The sequence below is a fragment of the Scleropages formosus genome, chromosome 14 (genome assembly GCF_900964775.1).
Source record: "Scleropages formosus chromosome 14, fSclFor1.1, whole genome shotgun sequence".
Lineage (NCBI taxonomy): Eukaryota > Metazoa > Chordata > Actinopteri > Osteoglossiformes > Osteoglossidae > Scleropages > Scleropages formosus.
The window spans coordinates 4,204,070-4,212,945 of NC_041819.1; positions in this window are offsets into that span (position 1 = coordinate 4,204,070).

Consider the following 8,876-nt stretch of genomic DNA (forward strand, 5'->3'; position numbering starts at 1 on the left):
CCAAGAAAAACGGGACTACAATTAAGACAGCATTGTACTATTAACACTGTTGGTGAACACTCGTTTAGTCTGTCATTGTTCAAGTGTTTGTAAATAGAGCAAATACTAAACAACTTTATGTACCTGTAATAATCACATGGACTTGGATGGAGTTCATTTACTGATTCACTTTAAAAAATCAGTGTCCATTCATTTAGTTATCATATCCTTCTTGACAGGAATCTCATAAGAGAATGAATTCTCTTTAAATATGGAACTTATTTGCCAAAAACCCAGAAAACTTGTGAAGCTTGAACTCATTTACCTAAAAAGTTTTCCCAATCCTATACAAAATAGACAAATATGGCAGATTTATTTTTAATAACTATTTTATACTATTGACGAGAAAGTCAACTTTCTAGACTAAAAATAAAACAATCTTAGGGAAAAAGCAATATGTTTATACCAGAGGTTTGTGTACCAGACTCTCAGAAAACAGTTCAGCTGGTGCACAAATGGAACACAATTTGAATTACTTTCAAATTGAAAACTTTAATTGTACCATTAATTTGTATTATTATTATTATTATTATTATTATTATTATTATTATTATTATTATTATTATTATTATTATTATTCACAGAATTCATGTATTGTGCCTTCACAATTTTGTAACAAGCATTTTACTGGCTTGTTTCTACCTTTTTTGGCAAATGCCAAGACACATCTTTTGCAAAACAATCCAGTATCACTGTATCATTAATGGAAAAATAAATGGTCACAGGGGCATGTGCTGGGGAAGTATATATATACATATATATAATGAAATAAAAATTGTTTTAAAAAAATAAATGAATAAATAAAAAATGGCATGTCAGCCGACAACAAACAGCATGCAAAAAGAAATAACTTTAACTTTCTTAAATTATGTTATGTCACGTATACATTATATTTTAAAGCAGTTAATTTGTACATTGGGTAACTGACATTTTGTATAGCACTCATGTTTTATGTCACAGTATAAAATCCACGTGGGATGGAGTGAATTGCTTACTGCAGTATGTTTGTCAGTTGTTGGATGGTTTGACCTCATAGATATTTAAACAGTTAATCCTTGTTACTGCTATACAAGTATCCAGCTATTGCAATAAATGTTTTTATAATGTTTGCTTGTTTTGTGTTATTAATACTGATTTTTGGCAGAGGCCGCTTTAGATTTATGGCATAAAAACACTATTTGAACTATAAACACACTATAAACATACTATGAGCTGCTGCATGTTGTCCCAAAGCACATAGGCATTGCAAATACTGCCGACATAAAGGAGCATCAAACATTATGAACTGAAAGAGCTCAGCAAATGCAACTTAATTTGATCAATTTCAGGGTACTAAATAATTTTCAAGAATTGTAGTAGCTGGACCAGTGGCACAGTTGGTAGTTCTGGTGTCTGACTTCGACTGGGTGCATTTGCATGTTCTCCTCATGTTCTTTTATGTTTCCTCTAGGTGTTACAGATTCCACCCAATATCCATAGAGATGTGTTTCAGCTGTAGAACAGCTCTTGATAACCTATTGGTTAGAGCAGCCATCTTTACTGTAGAGAATAAATGTGTCTTTGTTACACTTATTTGCCCATTGTATGTGTGTGTGTGTGTGTGTGTGTGTGTGTGTGTGTGAGTGATTGCCCAGAGCTGGACTGGGGCCCAGGCCATGTTGTACCCCTCACTAATGTCCTATGCTTCTGGGATAGGCTGCAGACCACTGTGACTCTGTATGGTCGTGGTCCTGTATCCCTGACTAGCCCTTGAGGTCAGTCAGCACGGAAAGCATTTCAGTCTTTCTACAGAGAGAGTAGACTGTATGGCCCATTTAGAAGATGGGAGGAATGCATATTAAGTATAAAACTACTGTAGATCTATACTGGCAATATGAAACACAGAATAATATAGAACAATACAGAAGAAGTACTGAAAATTTCTTTTGAAAAATCATGGAGTCTTAAATTGTCCAAAATGACAAAAAACATCTCTGGTTCCAGTGGTGCTCCCGCAAGAGAGTCTTTTGATAGGGAAACTCAGCTCATCTAAAACCTGCTCAGTTCATTACGATGTCAGCCTAGGGTAATTCAGTGGCCAATCAGTCAATTACCCTTGTGCAAAAAAACCATCACCTTTGAAAGGATGTTGTCGAAAATGTGTTTAAGGTTTCTGGGCAAGACTACAAAACAAGGTGACTTAATTTAAGGATAAAGACTACTACTCAACTATTATAATGAAATGTGATAAGCTCATTCGTACAACTTTCAAAGTGTTTTGTACCTAATATAAGACCTTGACATAACAACCTAATACCAGAAGAAATTCCATATAGAATTTTTTGAATCCAATATTCAAAACAGCACAACGAATCTTAATGTATCCTATAATGCCTCATGGAACATAACCATTAAAAAGTATACTCTCCATCTGGGAATCATGGCTACAAGTGGAACCACAGAAAATTTACGGCTTCGTAGCTATGCAGTACCATCGCAACACAACATAACACAGAAGAACTGGTTCTTTTTAAAGCCACACATTAACTGAACAACATGGTGTACAACTTTTATCCCACATTCTTTGTTTTAAGACATCTGGATTGATGCAGCCTGTACGTATGTGATGGTATGCTGTTGTTATTAGCTTTTCTATCATTGTTCACTTGGTCCTCCCTCTCCCAATGAAAATGTAATTTATTTGGCATTTGCCTCAATGTATTTTACTGATTAAGGGAACCAAGTAACCTCTCAACAACAGAGCAATGCTGCTGCAGAAGGCGAATGTCACACATGCACAGACAGGCAGACAGACACACAGACACACACAATGTGTGCAAACGCTTTTCCTGAGTGGGGTTGCGGAAAACCAGAGCTTAACCTGACAATCCAGGGTGCAAGGCAGGAGGGGGAGGGGGAGGGGACACACCCCGGAAGGGATGCCAATCCACATCAAGGCACCCCAAGCAGAACTCAAACCCCAGACCCACCGCACAACGGGCCACAGCCAAACCCGCTGGGAGAATCTCAGTGTAATCAAAAACATGAAAACTACTGGGAAAGATGAAGAAAGGGGGAATTAAAAAATAAAAATTCAGAAGTGCTGTCACAGACGTCTATCACGGGACAACGGGGAAGCATGTGCATATTAAACAGAACATTCAGAGTGTTCAATAAACTATGCTTATCAATCAATCTGTGTTTTTCAAAACATAACCACATTGAGATAGAACCGATTTTTGGAAGATTTTTGGGATCTTTCTCATCAATGAAATATTTGAATTAGTTCTTGATTAAATTAAAGAAGACACCAAAGAAATTCATCCAAGAATTGTTTGCAGGATATGTGAGGTTACCATTAGTGCGATCTTCTGTAGTTTGGATGCAACTGTTATTATTATTATTATTATTATTATTATTATTATTATTATTGGTCATAGTAGTAGTGGTCTTCTTGTGAAATATTCCTCCAAACTTTGATAAAGTAAAGTAAATGGTGAAAACCAAAAGTTAGTAACACAAATTTATATGCATTAATTAAGTTGCTTCACTATATGGAACACCAACTTCAAGGAAGAACAAAAAGACATTCTTTTCTGTGAGGAAAGTGATTCCTTGATTCTAAAATCCATTTTGCTTTTGACCTTGTTTCATTGCATCGTCACTGCTCTAGTATGTTCATGTTTGTGTGGAATTTCACAAGGATTTCATTACAGATGAGAAAAGTGCATTCATCCCAAACCTGTGTCAATTCCAGATGCAATCTTAATTATCAGGGCATGACTTACATATGGCATGGTTTAACCTATAAACTTGGATACCGGCAACAGCGAATGGTTACTTTGAAAACGTCACACTGATACCAAGAGTTTGTAGGAATAAGTGGTTATGATGTCAATCCAAATTTTTTGTCTATTTTCTTTTGAATTTTGCTTCACTTATGAAAGAACAGTAACAAGAGTACGTTGGAAGCATGCACAGAATATTCTTTAAGTACATTTGCAGCATATTTTTATGAACTTTTTTCAAAAAGGCTTCACTCCCTGACAAAGACAAGCGTATCCAGACTGTTGTAGAGTTAAGAAATTGCTATTTAAAATGACATATCATCATGTACACATCTCCTAACACTTATACCATGTGGGTTCAGTTATTAAGACAGTTCTGGATCACAACATCTGCTCAGTTATTGATCTCAGCAGGTGTTCTCTTACCTTGTCTTTTTAGTAACCCATCAGGAATGCTTTTAAGAGGTAATTTTCAACCTGAGGTCTTGAATACATTATTGGATTTGTAGCCTGAATTTTCTCAGTCCTTATGACTCCTGGCTTGCGGATATGTATGTGGGTTACCAAACTGGCTCAGTCCATCTGGAGTTTGCATGTTTTCCCCATGTTCATGTGAGTTGCACGTCCCCCCCAGGTGTCCTGGTTTATTCTCACAGCCCAAAAATTTGCTTTAGGTGAATTGTTGACTCTAAATTGACTGTATGTGTAGAGGCTCTGGACTTCACCATTATGACCTTGCATTGGACAAACAATTATTAACATTCATGTTAGTTCCTTTGCTGTTTTTTCTTTGTAAAAATACACCTTGCCTGGCCAAGTGTACTTTTTGCTATAAATCATGGACATGCTCTCTTTTTTTACATTTTTTTGCCTTTTTTTTTTGTGTTGTTGGTACCTTACTCTTCTTACCTTCAGCTTTTCTAAAACAAACATGCTGGAAACTTTTACTTAGACTTTTTGTCACATTTTGCTACTCACATATAGTGTGAATTTCCTCTTATCTTTATTTCTATGATCTAAAAATAGATTTTTTTTTTTTCCTGTTGAAATTTCAGCCTCTGTCTTATTTTATAGGTATCCAACTGGCACTTCAGATGTCAAACATTTTTGTCTTTCACTTTTTGCTTTTTACATGGTGTTTCATCTATAATAACTGTACTTTATGAGGCTTTATGATTGGGAATGTAAAAAACTTTTTTTTTTATTTTAGTTGTCTTCGATATTTTCTCCGGGAGTGTGGTGGAGCAATGAGTTGGACCAGGTTCTGCTCTCCGGTGGGTCTGGGGTTCGAGTCCTGCTTGAGGTGCCTTGCGATGAACTGGTGTCCAATCCTGGGTGTGTCCCCACCCCCTCCAGCCTTATGTCCTGTGTTGCTGGGTTAGGCTCTGGCTCCCCGTGACCCTGTATGGGACAAGCGGTTTAGACAATGTGTGTGTGTGTGTGTGTGAGAGAGAGAGATATTTTCTCCTTAATGTATATAAAATAATCTGGAACAGAATATATCCATCCATCTATCAATCAGTTTTCATTAACCACCAATCTTGGTCAGGATCACAGTGCACCAGAACCTATCCCAGAATCACTGAGCTTGCAGGGGTACACCCTGGATGGTGTAGCCATATATTTTGTCTTTATAATAATAAGGAAGTTTTGTTCTTTGTGCTGAAGACCATTAAAAAAAACTTAGGGTCAAGACCGTCTTGGAACTATACAAGTACCAGAAAAAAGACAGTCTATTCTCAAATATTTCACGAAAACTGTTCTTGAACAAGCAATTAACATCTTCACCACATTTATGGTTTATGTATAGTAAACTGAATTTAATCAGGTGGAAACCAATAAAAGCAAAATCAGACACTTAGAATTAGAAACAATTAATTCATTTTGTAATTATGACTTCCCCTTCCACTATTTAAACAAAATTATAGCTCATAATGTGAATTTTAAACCGATAAATGTTAATTCTCAATTCACCTTTTTGCTGAATCAGAATAGCATTAGTGGTAATTGTACAGGCTTTGGGGATTATAATATTTAAAAGGAACCTTTTTGAACACCTGAAAGACTTGGGTAAGATAAGAGATTTTCATTAAAATCCAGAAGACAAGACTGAGCCTTACAAGAAAAGTCCTCCGTGTTCATATGCAAATAGTTATACATGGACTTCCAGTGACAATCAGTTTGCTTTAAGATTCAAATATTAAGCAAATATCACTTTGACTAAATATACTGCACATGGGGCTATTTGAGAATGTCATTAGCAAGCAATTGATTGTATATCTGGAACCAAATTGCATTGTACAGCTATATGAGAAATGAGAAGACTGAAGACTCTATTGATATTGTGTAGTAGGAAAAATGCCCTCATCAGTATAAATTAAATATCAGTCACAGCAAAATAATTGAAAAGAGGTTTAGCCAAAATGCAGTTGTGACAGGCTCCTGGTAAGGAAAAACTAGTAGTGACTGTGATCTTTACTTGTACTGGGTTTCTCATATCCTTAATTACCTTCAATCCAATGAGATTCATCATCTCTATTCCAAAAAATTCAAAGAGTAAAACAATTTCATATGCTAGAGTGTTGCTAATTTAGGCCTTGAGATGAGATGACCAAGAATTAAGATCACACACAAACACACATAGTCTGAAGCCAGTAGTCAAGAGCAGGGGCACAGTGAACCAGAGCCTAACCCGTCAACATAGGGTGCGAGGCTGGGGACGCGGGGACATGCCCAGATTGGGACACCAATCCGCCGCAAGGTACCCCAACTGGTGCTTGAACCACAGACCTGCCATGCAGCGGGACCCGGCCAAGCTTGCTGCGCCACCACACCCCCCAGAATTGAGATCATTATGTACGTATTTAACTGACCATGTGGCATTGAAGAAAAAATTAAACCAACCAACATCTACAACTGCTTGTCCAAAGCAGGATCGCAACAAGCCGGAGCCTTCCTGGCAACACAGGGCCGAAAGGGGAGGGGACATTCCCAGAACGGGATGCCAGTCTGCTGCAAAGCACCGAAAACAGGGCTCGAACCCCAGACCCGCCACAGAGCTGGCACCATCGAAACCTGCCATGCCACACATTACTGTTTTGAGTGGGAAATGTGTTTTATTGTAATTGTGTTTGGTGACGTATGGGGAATATAAGGAGGTTAATGCATCTGCCGGGAGGAGAAAGAAGAGAGAACCTGGGTGCACTAAACAGGCTGGGAAGGCTGGCGAGATGCGCAGGTCCTGGAGGAAACAGGGTTCTCGGATCAACAGCATTATTTCCCTGTGTGCCAGTGTTTAATATAATGTTCAAGATAAACTCTGCCTTTGCGTCCTTCTTCCCATCCAAACCCACGGCGCTGCATGCCACATTGGTGTTAGAAGTGGGATGTGGAAGGACCATGAGAGGCTGGATCAGAGAGCAGTTGAACACCGAAGACAAGGAAGGGGAATTTGGCACAAGAACGAAAGCCAACGGGACGGAAGAACAGCGTCCAGCGAGCCTGTGACGGTGGAGGTCGAGGCAGAGAAGCTGTGGCGGAGCATGGGTGTCCAGGGGGACCACAGGGAAGCACATGTTGTGGCAAGGACGGTGGAGAAGAGCTGTGAGGTGCCACTGAAGATGGGCGAACAGGTTGAGTGGGGTCTCCCTGCGCTCAGGGTAGGAGTGGCAGGAAGATACAGTGAACCACCGCTGGGTGTGGTGGCTGAGGGAAGTTGCCCTGTGGAAAGTGACACTTTCCCGAGGAGGTCGGACGACATGGTGGACGTCGTGGAGCAGCGTGACTCGTCTGTGGACAGGCAGGGCTCCGTGGTGGAGGAGCACGAACCTGCTAACGCTAATTTGCCCGCAGATGAAAATTTCGCCACTTTCAGGGAGAAAGCATCCAGCCTGCATGAAGCCCTGACAAGCTTTTTAAAGTTAGAGTGGTGCAGCGAATCAAATGCGGCAAAAGAAGGAGGGCTGAGCAGCGAGAAGCAGCTGGTTTTACAAGCGTCATGGTGGACTCGGCGCACGCCGAGGCGGCAGAGGCAAGAGCAGCAAGCAGGGCGGCTTTGCTGGGTCCTCTGCCGAAAGATGGACGAGCAGCGAGAGGTGTGGTGAGATGGCCGGGGGCGCAAGAGGGGAGTTCGTCCCCGACAGCGGAGCTGGGGCAATGCAGAGCAGTTGCGGAGAGTGGACCAGAAACAATGAACAAGAAAAGCTACACTTTATGCATCTAGCATTGATACTGCCCTATATAGATATCATTTAAAGTACATTTGGGGAAGGTGAATAGGATAAATACTAACAGTGATCATGAAAAGATTTTACTCTTTTACTCTTACTCTTATTTATGGGGTAATTAAAGTGTGAGTAATTATTTTTTGTTTTCTTTTATTTTTCTGATTTCCTCTGCCCTGTGTGCAGAAAGTTACATTGCATTGTTTGCCTGTACTTCTCATACTGAATACACCATTCCTTTATATCACAGTTCTTCACTTGAATCATCCTTTGCCATTATTTAAAAATCCAGTGGTAATACAAAAGATGATTTGGAAGCTATTGAGTCTTCAGAACTTTAGAATGCCTTTAAAAAATTATTTAGATTTGCAGAAGAATATTTATGCATTGAAATACAAACAGTTAAATCTTTAACCATCTCTACACTGTCAGTATTAATGCATACGAACGGATTAATTTAGCTACACATGTTCTGAACATACCTGAATTTCCCCTACTGTTGTTCAGTCCTGATGTTCCGCCATTGTATGATAATTTCATTAAAAACCATTTAAAATAATCACAGATGTATCCACTTTTTGGGTTGATGTTGTCACTAATGAACAATGAAAATAATAATTGTATTACCATAAAAAATTATGGACAAATGACGAAATGGGGATGCTTCCATGGAGAATGAAATGCTCCAAACAAGAAGTACTCACAGGAATGTAACATCTACCTCTGCTGTTAAAATCCATATCATGTTACTGGAAATATCCTTGCTTGTCAAGTTTTTGTTGTTGTGGACTCCCAAAATAGGTCTTGAACCAAGAACTGGGTCTCTTTCTCAGTACTTTGTTAAGCA